Source organism: Heterocephalus glaber, unplaced genomic scaffold, assembly GCF_053883595.1.
Source record: "Heterocephalus glaber isolate CG9 unplaced genomic scaffold, H.glaber_assembly_v1.0 deba00001150, whole genome shotgun sequence".
Lineage (NCBI taxonomy): Eukaryota > Metazoa > Chordata > Mammalia > Rodentia > Bathyergidae > Heterocephalus > Heterocephalus glaber.
Window position 1 is genome coordinate 220,341 of NW_028258204.1, and position 14,548 is coordinate 234,888.

Consider the following 14,548-nt stretch of genomic DNA (forward strand, 5'->3'; position numbering starts at 1 on the left):
AAGCTGCGAGAAGCTGCCAAAAAACAAAGGCTGGGAGTGATAATGGCTCTTAATGCAGAATATTCTGGAAAAGCTTCTGGAATAAGGAATGAACAAACCAGCGGGCAGCTTTAAAGGGAAGCTGGGCTGTGGGTCCAAGAAAGTGCTTCTCTGCACTCTAGGAAGTATTAGGGCTGGAGAAACATCATATCGAGCAGCAATGAGCTATCACCTCCATGAAAAGCCAACCCCTCCAGGGGCCAGAGATGAAATGTTCCCTCCTATAACCTAAGTCAGAGGATGACAGCCCTGCATGCTGTGGGCAGCCCGGAGGGTGTGGGAAGAAGTGACCTCTGACCTGCCAAGGAGCAAGGACATTGGACACCCAGGTGGTGGCTTTGCAAAGACCAAACTTGCTTCCTGGTTATTCTGTAGCCTGTCCAGTGGGCTCCCAGATGGAGCCTAAGAGCATCCAAGCAAGATCCAGGGAACAGGACAGACAGAGGAAGCCTGGGGGCTGGGGACACTGGGAGTGTCCTGAGAAAGCTCGCCATACAGCACCCGGACTTGTGTAAGGTCAGTGCCACCTTGATACTCAGTTGCCTCTCTCTGGCAGGACAAAGGAAAAGGACTGCTGGTCTGTCTTCCACTATGAGAGCATCACTAATGTTTCTGTCTCTTTATCACTCCAGTGTGCACAGGAGGTGAGAAAATGTAGTCTCTGATGCCCCAAATAAAATGAGGTGCTGCTAGGAAAGAAGAAGGAGCAATGGTTTCTGGCCAGACTACCCAGAGCAGCCTCTGCCTTTTCTATCTGCATTTCAGCTGTGCCACTGCACAGCATTCACACATGTCTTTAGAGCCACAGGACATTGTCTCCCCTCCTGGAGGGACATGACCCCCCAAGTGCCACCACTTGCCATAGTCAGCCCAAAGTCCTGATCTCCACAATGCACAACCCTCTCCTTCTGGCATCTGTAAGACTCCATAGCCTGGTAAGCTTAAGCCTGAAGACAAGTCACCTTCCCCAGCACCCTCACACAAGGCAGAAACACGACAACCCCATCCAGGGGAACCTCTGACCTGCTGCTGTTCAAGGACAAAGCCAAATCCTACATGTTTCAAATAGGACTCTCTTCTCTTCACGGAGTGAGTTCCAGGTTCATGATAGGGTGGCCCTTGGTGCTCCCCCTCCATAGACTCTTCTGAGATGCGGAGTCTCTTTCCCTCTCCAGGAAACCTTGCATTTCCTGTTAGTGCAGTCTAGGCCCTGGAACCAATTTTAAGGGATGAGGATCCCAAAGCCCCATGTTCATTTGGTACCTGATACTCTTGCTTTGCAGGTTGGGCCCAAACTCTCCACTACCTCTGACTCTGGATCTCTCCCAGGTTCCTTGGACCCCCAGGCATCAGCATGGCTGGCACTGACCATGCCAGGTAGTCTAGATGGAAACATGTGAAAGTGCTATTTTGTAGGACAAAAGTGATTGAAGGGTAGAATGTCACATGATCTGACCCAGCACAAATGTTAGTTATAACTGAGGTCAGTTTTCTTTGAACCAGTTTTGACCTGAAGAGTAAATACATGTAAAATGGTTAAATGATGGCTAACATATTACAGATGTTCAATAAATACTGTTGATTTATATCATCATCAAATATGTAATATTAACAAATCTTAGCTACTATGAGAACTTTACCTAGAATCAGTGAAAGGTGTTTTGAACCCTGTATTAGTCACTTTCCCATCACTGTGGCAAAATATCCCATGTCACAACTTAAAGTAGGAGTTTTGTGGGAGCTCTGGTTTCAGAAGGTTCAGTCCATATGTAGTCAGCTGACTCTGAGGCAGAAACAGCATGGGTGGGGAAGCATGGTGGAAGATGCTTCTCACATTATGGCAGCCAAGAAACAGAGAGAGAAAAGAGGATCTGGGGAAAAGAAAACATCCCTCAAAGTGACACTCCAGTGACCCACCTCCTCTGATCAGCCCTCACCTCCTAACAGCACTTTCGGCTTTAAAATCATCAGTGGATAAATCCACTAAGCACAGAACTGTGGTCTAATCACCTTCTGAAAACTCCGCTTCTGAACATATGAATTCTGGGGGACCTTCTAGCTCTAAACCATAAATTACTCCAAGGTTCTTTGGTGAATACTTCCTCTCCACTGCTCCAGCATGACACTGTGTCATGCTCTGTTTGTCTGCTGAGACTGGACAAATCCAAATCTCTTCATCTCAGACTCTGTCACCCTTTTCTGATTCATTCTGTCTAAACCCTAACTCATTTGGGGGCAGTTTTGTAAGCTGAATTAGAGTCTTGAGTCTTAGGGGTAAGGCTTGAGCATTGGAGTGGTTCTACTACAGGGAAGGAACTTAAGGAACACAGACTTAGTTGGTATGTAGAATTCATAACATTCTTTGGTTTGACCTGTCCTTGCTGGTGGAGAACAGAGATCCACTTGCCAAGGTGTCCGGGACAGCTCAGCAGAAGAGGGAACAAACCCTGGTGATCAGGGTCCTGGGCAGGGACTCCTCCCTGGTACTGAGAGAAGCCACCATGGGGGAGGACCTGGACTACTGCAGGGGGAAAGCAAGTCTACAAGGGCTCATTATGTGACTAAGCCACATCTATCCATTCTGTTGGTAATGACACTGGAGATATATCTATATCTATATCTATGTATATATCTATATCTATATCTATCTATCTATATATGTATATATCTTGTCTCTCATATTACCATAACATATATTCAGTGTGTTACTGTTCTTGACACTTAAATTGTTCAAAATAGGGTCAATGGGACCCATGGAAGTTGGGTCCAGTGTCCTTCTGACAGAGTCCCATTATTCTCCAAATACTTCCTTATCTTCTGATATAACCAGGTGCTCCAGGAGCGTCTGGTGATTTCCCTGCCCCAAACCTGGCATCAGCCATTTCTCCAATGATACCTGGTTCATGCAGAGGAGAACAATATTTAGAAACCCAGGTCTGGGTCCCTAGATAGGCCTATGGACAGACAGAGCTAGGATGGATAGGTGATGGATGGGTGAGTCATGAATTTAGAGGATATATCAAATTCAAATTTAATAGAAGAAGAGTTTTCTTTAGTTTGTACTTATACCTCCTTTTCCTTATAGTGGAAATCCTGTCTCAATATTAGTATATTTACATGTTTGTTTTATCTTATACTATTCTTTGTTTCTTGATTTATAAAATATAATCACTATCCTATAATAAATATCAAATTCCTCTCTAGTAAGTAACTTTGTGGCCCTAAACTTCCTCACTCTTCCATCTTCTGAAAATACCAGGACTTTTCCTAAGTTTTTACTGTTTATAGTTGCTTGTCAACTACAATTTTTTCTTCCATTTTTTGTTTATATGTTGATTCTGAAAAAAAAAGCCAACACATTGAATTTTTTTTTTTTTTTTTTTTGGTACCAGGGATCGAACTCGGGTCCTTGCACTTGCGCAGCAGGCAGCGAAACCACTGAGCTAAATCTCCGGCCCTGAATTTTTTATAATGTGATTATTACTCGGTTGCTCATATGAACTTCCTTATGTTCAACCTTTTTCTACCTACAAAGGTTATGTCAATTTCCTCTGGGTCAGTCATGTATTTCTATTATGGCTCTGTAAATATGAGGGTATTTTACTTGATCACTGAATATCTGCTGCTCTACTAAGAATTTCCAAGGTTTAAAGTCAAATAGATTCCCTTTCTTAAATGATATTAATCTCTTAAGATTATGCCAAATTTTGACTTGTTTCATATTTGTGCCATAATTTTCCTTTAGAGCATTTTGTTTTGTCTAGAGAATCTGATTGCCTTTAATTTTTCTTTAATGGGAGGATTGCTTGACTTCTAAACCATATTCATAGGCTATTTGAGCTTTTAATCATATTTGTGTCAAGCACATTCGTTTTGAGGGCCACTATCCAGCCGTCATTTAAGGCATTGTATGCATTATTCTGCTGCTTTATTTCCTTTTTTCTTAGAAGGAATAGTGATGTTTTCTTGACTGTTTTTCTGCTGCACCCTTATAAATTTCAGGTTTTCCCTGCATCACTGTTTCATGTACTAGGAGATTTTCTCCACCTTTTCTGCTAGGCTTTATGCTGAATTCTGAAATTGGGGGCAGAATTTTAACTTTGTTAATGCTTTCTTGTTCTCTGGTAACATGCTGAGATATCTGTCACAGAAGATTTTTGTCATGTTTTGTGCACACAGCATCATAATACCCTTTTGAGTGTTTGTGAGAGTAGTAATCAGAAGTTCACAAGGCATTCACCTAAAAAGAAACTGTTGATATGTAAGAAAGACTTGCATGGAAGTAGCTAAAAGTATTAGGGAGAAGAAAGTGAATAAAGACAATTACAACACAGGAGTTTATACCTCAAAGAGTCACAAAATAAAAACAGATATAAAAACAGATATACTGTAAGAAAAAAATTTCTGCAATAGAAAACATCTTAATTGCATGTTAAAAAGCCATATCATGTAAGAGACAAAAATAATTGCAAATCTAGGCAGATCTTGGATAAGAAAGTAGATAAAGGATAAATACAGAATACTTTAGGCCAAGAAAAAAAGAAGGCAAACTGTATCTCCATTCCCACAGCCACAGCAACTGCTGAAGACAGTAGGATAATTTCTACAAAGTGCTGGGGGAACTGGCTATATTGCCAAACTCACATAGCCAGCTACGTTGTTATTAAATTATAAAGGCAATCAGAAGATATTCTTAAATGCAAGAAAACTCAGGAAATTAGAACATAAGATTGCTTACAAAATAAGAATAACATCAACAAAAATTAATGATAGAATTAATTCATAGAACCTAGCAACACACAACTGAGTGATAAAATCACAAATGGGCAGTTAATGCTCTTCAGAGTTTGCACCATCAGCCACAACTGAAATGACTTTAGGGGAATACAAAACCTCTCAGAACACAAGTTCCTTCCCCTAGAAACTAAAGAGAAAACAAAGTTGGCATTTTCTTTAATCCAATATTCACATAATGAAAACTGTACATCATTACTGTTCTTTTAAGAAGCCAAGTCATCACAATGGTATAAAAGTGATATCTGGTGCCTTTTGCCTTTTTGACGATGAGCATGTTCTCTGGATATGAGACTCAGCCCCACTCTCTCTGAACAGCCAGGAAGCAGGGCCAGCTGTCCCCATGACAGGCACCACCACTGTCGGGTGCCCTTTCTCTGCATCCTTGGTTCTCCTCCCAGCATGCTAGCACTCCATCTACCTCCTCCTTCTCTACCAGGCTCATGTGTAACATCAGAGCAGCCCACATCACCGCCATCATAAGCACTCTTCGTGGTACTGGTCACACCCCAAGGAGCCACGATGTAATAAGGACTCTTTTGTCTGACTTCTGATTCAACCTGGGCCTCGGGAAGTGCTCAATAAGCATTAAATTAAGATGTGTTTCATGGAAATTTCTTTCTTTTTTCCAGGATTGCATTTTCTTTCAGAATATCCTTATCATCTATCTTTTGCAAACTACTTTCCCTCTTTTCTTTCTTTTCTTCTAGCCATCCCTTTTTATCCCTTTGACCAGAGTATATTTTCATAGATACTGTATTAACTTTTTGTTAACTTAATGGAGGACAAATGTCTTAGTTACTTTTCTTGTTGCTGAGACAAAATACCCAACACCCAAAGTTAAAGGAGCAAAGGTTAATTTAACTCACAATTTGTAGAGGTTTCAGTCCATAATAGGCTAGCTCTAAGGCAAGGTGGCCAGACAGAGAGGTACCACAAAGGAGAAACAGTTCATGGCAGGCAGAAGACAGCAAAAGTAACAAAATAGCAAAGAAGCAAGCCCAAGCAGTTTAGCAGCTTCTTTCTGGCACTTTTATATTCTATTAGGATACTGGGCTTAGGGTGGGTGCCAAACCAATCAGTGGACTGATATAGAAATCATACACCCTTAATCCTAGCACCCTTAATCCTAGCATTGCACTATGAATCAATCACACACTCTAGACCTGGTCACCTCTGAAAAACCCCGACCTATGACCACATGAGGCTTTGAGGGAACATCCAAACACAAGCCATAACATTTCACCCTGTCACCCCACAGACTCATGCACATCCCTTCATGCAAAAGGCATTTAGTCCAAGAGTTGCCAAAGTCCTAACAGTTTCAGCATTGCTGAAAAGTCCAATCCAAAGTCTCCTCTGAGATTTAAGGCAAACTTTTAGCTGTGAGCCCCTTTACAAATGAAAAGGAAGTTAAACACTTCCAACATTAAATGGTACAAAATAGACGTTACCATTTCAAAAGGTATACATAGGGGTATACAAAGGAATGGGATCAAGCAAGTCCAGAATCGATCAGGGATTAAGTCCTATAGTTCCAAGTCCAGCATGCCTGGCAATCTGTGGCAAGATGTGAACTCCAGAAAGCTTGGGTGGCCCCTATGGCACTTCCAGTAGTGGTGGTGGTGGTAGCTCCCATGGCTTCTCTCTTGGGCTGGCTCTACTCCCTCCTTGCAATTTTACCCAGATGATCCATGTTCCTGGCTTCTCCAAACTTCTGAGGTCTCCAATGCATATCTGGCTTCACACTCACAGCTTCACACACAGGCCTTCACACTCTCAGGCCTTCTTCTGAAATCTGGGTAGAAGCCTTCTTGACCTTATAACTCCTGCATTCTGCATGCACCTATAACCAGCACCACATGGATGAAGCCAAGGCCTACCACCAGCTAGAGCAGCAACCAGGATTCCTTCTCTTTTGGAGAAGTACCTGGATCACTGAGCACTCTGAATCCAATGAGGAGGAACAAATTCTTTAGGCTGCCACCATTCTGGAACATGGTGCTCTGGGGCTTTCTTCTCATAGCAAATTCTTTCACTCTGCAACTCTGAGCAACTCTGAGCAAATTCTTTCACTCTGCAATTTTCACTTTGCAACTCTGAGGTTTCAAAGGCTGGAGTCCTATTGGTTCTTGTGATGTCCTCAGGCCATCTTTTCTGTTGTCTTCTTCTGCACTACTTGGCTCTTCCTTGCTAGTCTTTTCAGCAACCAATTTCTCCTCTGTTCCATCTTTGTAGGCCCCAAGTTTACTGGAGTTTTCTTTAGGGCTAAACTCACAACATTTTGAACTATTCTGCTGGTCTCTTTTCTCTTTATTCTCAACATAAATCTGGCTAAAAGCCTCCAACAGTAGCCATGACACTGCCTCAACATTAGACTGTCTTGAAATTTCTTTTACAAGATTAATTGGTCTGCTGCCCTTAATCTCAGTCTCAGGCAATGTCTCTGGACATGAATATATTGCAGATAAACTTTCTGCCAAGACATAACACATATGTTCTGGAGTCCAACAGCCAATGCAGTTCTTCTTCCCAGCAGAAACCTCCCAAGCCTGGTCTTTACTGGCATCACTTCTATCAGCATTCTGGTCATCTGATCTCTGACCAGAGTCTCCCATCAAGTACTGCCTAAGGCATTCCAGCTCTACTTTTTCAGTTTGCATCTTCAAGGCTTTCCTAACTCTCCCCCTTCCCACAAGCCAGTTTCAAAGCCTGCCAAACCAAATGGTCAGGTACAGTCACAGCATCAACTCCATCTCTCTGGTAACAAATTCTGTCTTAGTTACTTTTCTCTCATTGTTGAGACAAAATATCCAAAGTTAAAGGAGGAAAAGTTTATTTAGCTCACAATTTGTAGAGGTTTCAGTCCATAATTGGCTGGCTGCAAGGCAAGGTGGCATGGCAGAGAGGCATCACAAAGGAGAAACAGTTTATGGCAGGCAAAAGACAGCAAAAGTGACAAAGTAGCAAAGCAGTAAGTCCAAGTGGCCTTAGCAGCTTCCTTTTCTCCTTTTTATATTCTATCTAGGCTACCTGGTTTAGGGTAGCCAAACCAATCAGTGGACTGATATAGTAATCACACACCCTTAATCCTAGCACCCTTAATCCTAGCATTGTACCATGAATAAAGCACATACTCTAGATCCAGCTGCCTCTATAAAAGCCCCACCTAAAACTGCATGAGGCTTGGGAGGGGGCATCTAAACATAATAAGAGGTTTAGTTTGGCTCATGGTTTCAGAGGGTTCGGTCCATGGCTGGCTGGCACCAAGGCAGGAACATCAGGGCAGAAGGGTGTGGCAAAGCAAAGCTGCTCACTTCATGGTAGTGAAGAAGCAGAGCACAAGAGGAGAGCACCAGTGAGAGATAGTCTCTTCAAAGGCCCACACCCAGGGACTAGCTGCAACTAGCCCCATCTCCTAATTTCACATTCAGCTTCGGGCATTAGTGGGTTAATCCAAGCCAATTGACAGTTAAGATTAACTAGCACATCATAGGTTATATGCATTGGAAATATGGTCTGTTTAAGGACTACTTTCATTTTAACGATGTCATTTAAAGTTCTAAATTTTGATGGAATCTCATTTATCAATTTTTTTCTTTTATACATCATGTTTTTTGTATCCTAGGTAGTTCTTGCCTACCCTGAATTCATAAATATTTTCCCTTATAATTTCTTCTTAAAGTTTTATAGTTTTAGTCTTTCATATTTAGGTTCATAGATCCTTTCAAGTTATTTTCATGTATGGAAATAAAGAGTTGAGGTTAATTTTTATATATGGATACCAGGTGTTCTAGAGCCATTTGCTGAAAACACTATCTTTTTCCTCTGCTCTTGAATTGAGTTTACATTCTACAAAATGTTAATGTTAAATAATCTTCAAAACTCAGTGGACCATATATGAGTGGTTCTATTTCTAGATTCTCTGTTTTATTCCGGTGATATATATGTCTTTCCTTACACCAACACTGCCTTGATTACTGTAGCTTTAGAGGAAGTCTTAAAATTAGGTACTAAATATCTTTCAACACTATTTTTTTTCTTATTCTTTTTACTTTTCTAGGTCCTTTGTACTCCTACATAACTTTTAAATTTCAATAGCCAATTCTTCATTTATAGCAAGTATACACAGACCTGAATTTTTATATATACCTTGTGTTTTCTAATCCTGCTAAATTCAAATACAAGTTCCATGGGCTCCTAGAGATTTCTTAATATTTTCTCTGTAGATGATCATTTCATCTACATATAAAGATTTTGCTTCTACCTTGCCAATCCTATCCTAATTGTGTCATTTTACTGCCAGACTATTTTGGTTTGGGCTTGTGTTTCAAAGTTTAATGGACAGATGAAGAGTAGGCATATCTGCCCTTGTTCCCCACCTTAGGGACTAAGCATTGTATCTTCTCGATTCATATAAGGCATTTTTGCTGGAAGTATGGAGTACATGTCTTTGATCTGTTGAGAAGTTTCTATTCTACTTCTAGTCTCCTGATAGCTTTTACCATGAACAGCTGTAGAATTTAGTTCAATACTTTTTCTCCAACTAGTGACAGGATCATATGGCTTTTTCCTTTCTGCTGTTAAAATGATGACTTTTGGGGGTGGATCTTCCAATGCTGAACCAACACTGCCATCCCTATAACAAAACCACTAGCTACATACTGCCAGATCTGACTTCTTATAGTTTGTTCTGTTAAACAAATTTTTATCTATGTTCATACTTTTTTCTTCTATTATCTTTATCCAGTTTTAGGATTAGCACAATGTTGATTTCCTAAAATGAGGGGAGATGTGTTCTTTCTTTTTTTCTGCTTTAAATGTTTGATATAATTTATCAGTTAAAATGTATATGAGCCTGTTGTTGTCATATAGGTAGGTTTTCAAGCTAGGAATATACTTTCTTTAATAGGTGCTATTCAAATTTTATATTCCCTCCAGAGTTAGTTACATTAATTTGTCTTCCAAGGTACTTCTTAGAAGTTGTCCAATTTATTTCAAAACAGATTTTTGTAATATGCTTTCTATATCCTTTTAAAATCTGTAAAATCTGTGGTAATGTCTCCTAGATCTTGATATTGTAACTTTATAAATGTATAATTGATATTGTGTAATAGGAAAAAAGGTCTAAAGGAACAGGGGAAGTGGGAGGGGTAGGGGAAAGGAAAGAAGAGAAAAGAAAAAATATGAAAAAAGAAAAAAAATGGAAACAAAGTCATTGCAAATAGGGAAGGGTGGAGGGGGTGAAGGGAGGGCAGGGGAAGGGGAAAAAATAAGAACCAAGATACTCATGTAATGGTACAAGATCCCAATGATGAATGTAACTATATTTTATACCTAAAATGTACCAATAAAGTTAATTGGAAAAAAAAAGACTAACTAGCACAGATGCCTTGATATGTTTCAATCTTGCATGTGCTGATACAGACAGTTATTTCTATGTGTTGTCATACAGCATAGGTACATTCTCCCTAAGGTTTTTTCCTGCACAGTTTGAAGTCTATTTACATCTCCTCTGAGCTACAGTCTGGGGCTGACTTTTCTGCAGAGTTATAAAGTGAGGTGTAGCTGGTCCCTGGTGTGTAACTCTCTCACACATGAGGGTCTTGGGCCTGGGTTCACCTCAGCTAGGGAGACCCTTGAGCTTCAAATGTCCCTGACAATTTGGGGAGGGCTTAGATGATATTCAGCTCTGCTTCTCTTCTGAGCATTTCCCTGTGCTTTGACAGAGTCTGTCCTTCTTGCTAGAGACAAAGAGCACTGATACCTAATGGCCCCTGCTCAGGTCTCCTTTCCCACCTTCACCAGGAAGAAGCTGCAGCACTGCTGGGAGGAGTGGCAGAGACCAGAAGCAGGGAGGATGGTGGGTCCCCACACATGTTCTGTGTCCCCTCTGGCAGATCTCTGTTGGTGTCTCTTCCAGCATGGCAGCCTCTCTTGTGTCCCTGGATGAGTAGTGCCCCGGAGTGGATGGAGGCCAACTGCCTGTATCTCCACAGCCTGTCCCATAGGCTGACTGGCAGCCCCATTTAGGATGAGGTTCAGATGGGGTCCAGAGACCTTGGCCCCTTCAAGGTTGGCAGGAGAGAGGAGCCCTGGCAGAATGACAAGGGCAGGTGAGGAAGGGCAGCAGAGACATGACTCATCAGCTGCGTCCTCTCCATCCTCCTCAAACCCTCAGCCCCATACCACAGGGTCCCTTGGCATGGCAGCCAGGAACTGGGTACCCATTTTGGGCTTGGGTCAGCCAAATTCTGTTTTACATTAGAAATTCATCTCTCCTCTTCTGGGAGACTGGGCTGTGTCCTCAGAAGGGGAGATGCAGGGAGTGAGGCCATGCTGCCTCCTAGGGAGGAGAAAATAAACAGGAGAAGTCTAGCCTGCCATCTGTGTCCTCATCCTCAGAACTGGGCACTGGGATGGCCCATATGGGACCGTGATGAGGGCCTTCCTCTCCCTGCATGGGTGCCAATCCAACCACAGAGCCATTCTTGTCCAGGCCCCACCTGGGAGCAGAAGGTCCCACCTGCTTTGGTATATCCTTACTGCAAACAAGCCCTGTCCACTTAGCCTTCTTCCATGGGTAGCTCAGAGGAGATTATTAGAGAGTAACCCAATCACACTGTGGAGAAACTCCCAAATTCCATTTGCTGGGCAGTTAAGTTCAGAGAAACAACTAAGTAGGAAAGAATTTTCCAGTGTGTGTTATTTTGATCCCCAACCCCTACATGCCCACCCTACACCTCCACAGTGTGCACCCTACAGTCTCTACTTGAACTCACAGAGACCAGCATGGGGACCAGGAGCCCCAAGCATGGGGCAGGGAGGGGTGCATGGTCTCAGCTCCGAGCCTGTGGTCTTCTGTTATGGTTCAGTCCTTGCTCTTCTGCTGCCGTCCTGCCCTCATCAGAGCCCTGGCCACATGTGCTTTTCCTCTTTGCTACAAATTCTACACATGGGCTCAGGTAGAGGCTACCAACCCTCCTCCATGGCAGAGCCTTCTTCCCTCTGCCTCTGCTGGAATCTGCCCCAAGGACAAGAAGATCACATTTATCAAGTGTCCACAGTGTCCCAGGAGCTTCTGATGCATGATTCCACATCATGGCCTTTAATCTCCATGACAACCCTAAGAGACAAATGTCATCTTCACTTACTGGATAAGGAGAGAGGCTCAGGGACACACCCAGTGGTGTGTGGTGCTCAGCTCTCTGTCACTGGGGAAAATCCCTGAGGTAATCAACTTAGAAAAGGAAAGGTCTTTGTTGGCTCTCAGCTTCAGAGGTTTTGTCCACAGTTGGTTGGCCAAGTGGCTTTCAAGCCTGTTGTAAAGTGGCACAAGGGAGGTGGGTGGGACAAAGCTGCTCACCTCACAGAAGCCAGGCCACAAAGAGTGAGACAGGAAAGAGTCAGGGTCCCAAGAGCCCCTTCAAGGACATAGGCCTATGGCCCAACTTCCTTCCTCTAAGTCTTACCTCCTAAACTTTCCAGCCCCTCCCAGTGGTATCACAGCCTGGGGACCAACCCTTTGCCATATGGGCATTTGGGGGACTTCCTAGATCTGAGCTAGAACATGATGCTAGAACAGATGGTACACTGGCCAAGGTGGTGGACACTGAGGCTCCAAAGCCACCTGTCTCTCTCTGCCTCACATGGCTGCAGCTCCTCCTTCTCCAGGGTCCCCCAACCCACCATGGTTGTGGACATGTTCATGTGCCTTCTGAAGGGCTGGATCTTGTCCTGTTGGGAGCGTTTATTTATGCCCCTTAGGGATGCACCATACATCGGTCCAAGAAATGGCCTTCTTCCCTGGGTGGCAGTAGAGAGCCCAAGACCTACATAATCCTTTTCTTCTTAGCCTTTCAGCATTTTACCCACCTGAGGGAACCCAGGGTTCTCCACCACTTTCTTCTAAGACTTCACTGGCAAGGTCAAGATGACAAATACAGTAATAGGCAGCCATGAGAATTCCTGGATCTCAGCCACCTCCACAGATCTAATGACAAGGCCACAAGCATCTATCCTACTGGGAAAAGGTACATCTGAGAACCTTACATGGTGACGACTTTGGAAATAGCCTTGGCTCCTTCAAAAACCCCACTTGGAAGCATATTGTGGTCCTAATGGGAGGCAGGCAGCTGCATTGACCTCCTTGAATCCTTCACTCAGGGAAAAGATAAATTCCCCATAAAGATGGTGAGGTGGCATTAGGAAGGGAAAAATAACTAAACATAGTATATGCCGTGGACACAGATTGGGGTCCTAACCAGGGGCCATGGGCCACAGCATATGCCAAGCAGAGGATCCAGTGGGGTGTATATGGGAAAAGAGGTGGGTACCAAGGCCTCTGGCACATCCTGAATATCTCCCTTTGTTCCAGGGGCTTCAGTTCACTGAAATTTTTCTAGGAGGTCTCATTCCTATCTTCCAGGAAAAGAAACCCAAGACTCTCCAAGGTAAGGATATATGCACAGATACACGCTCCATTTGTGAACCCAAACAGATCAGAAAGTTATTGAGCAAGTAGAAAATCACATTACATGAAATACTTGGAAATATGATCTATTTAAGTCATTTTACGTGTGCCAACACCAGCGGGCACGTGATGTGACTTGTGTAAGTGGAGACAATCTTTTGATCTAGTTAGTACATTCCAGTTATCAGAGGGGGATGCAACTGACCAGAAAGCCATGGAATTCTTCACAGAGCTCATGACTTCCAGGAGCTGTGCTGCACAAGCTAGTTTGAGGATTGCTGCCCAGCAGGACCCAGCCCAGACTCCCTCACTGGAGAGCCAACTTCCTCCCTACACACAGCATTTGCCCAAGGCAGGAGAACAGAAGAATACTATTCCAGCAAGGCAGATGGAACAGCTTGCACAAAGCACCAACAAAAGTCATGAAAGCACATAATGTGTTCCTAGAGTGGAATAAAGTGAGGTGCTGGGGGCCTGAGCTATATGACCACTTGAGGAAGAGCTCAGGGTAGAGCTGGCTGGCAGAAGCGGGGACAGCAGGGGGCACTCTTGAGAGAGGGAGTGAGAAGTAAGAAGATCAGGGAGAGACTGGAAAGAGGGCCACTGAGAATGATTTGAGAGTCACTTACCTGATGCCAAGTTGACACCTGTGTGAGCAGGTAGGCCTGGGAAGACACCAGGCTGCTGTTACAGAATGCCACTGTGGTGAGGAAGGACCGACAGGAAGGGAGGGCCTCACTGCCCTCTACAGTAACCATTAACCTCTCCTACACAGCTGTGCCATGGCCCACCAGAGTCTGCCCATATGCACAGGAAGATGTGACTGTCCACAGGAAAGGGGAAGCTACCCCTCCATGCTGTGATGCTTCTGTCCCTTCTACTGCCCTGGCTCCTGAAGGACCCTCTACTCCTAGACTCACTTTCCCCACCACAGTGGCAGAGCTGGGGGCTGTGCTGAGACAGGAAGTTGCCATATCTCAGTGCCCCAGCCCTTTCCTGCTTCACCCCACCCTCACCTGGACACTACAATCCCTCCTGCTCATCTGACTCCTTCCTTCCCTGCCCTTTTGCCCCTCTGGGACATTCATGACAGGTCCTTTCTTCCCTCTGCACAGTCGGCTCCACAGTTTAATAGAACTTCAAGGACTGATGTGTTGTGTGCAGCCGCCAGATAGAAGCGGCAGCCTTTGAGGGCTTCCAGGGCCTGCTGGGCCTTTCTTCTGTGCCGACCCCAGCAGGCAT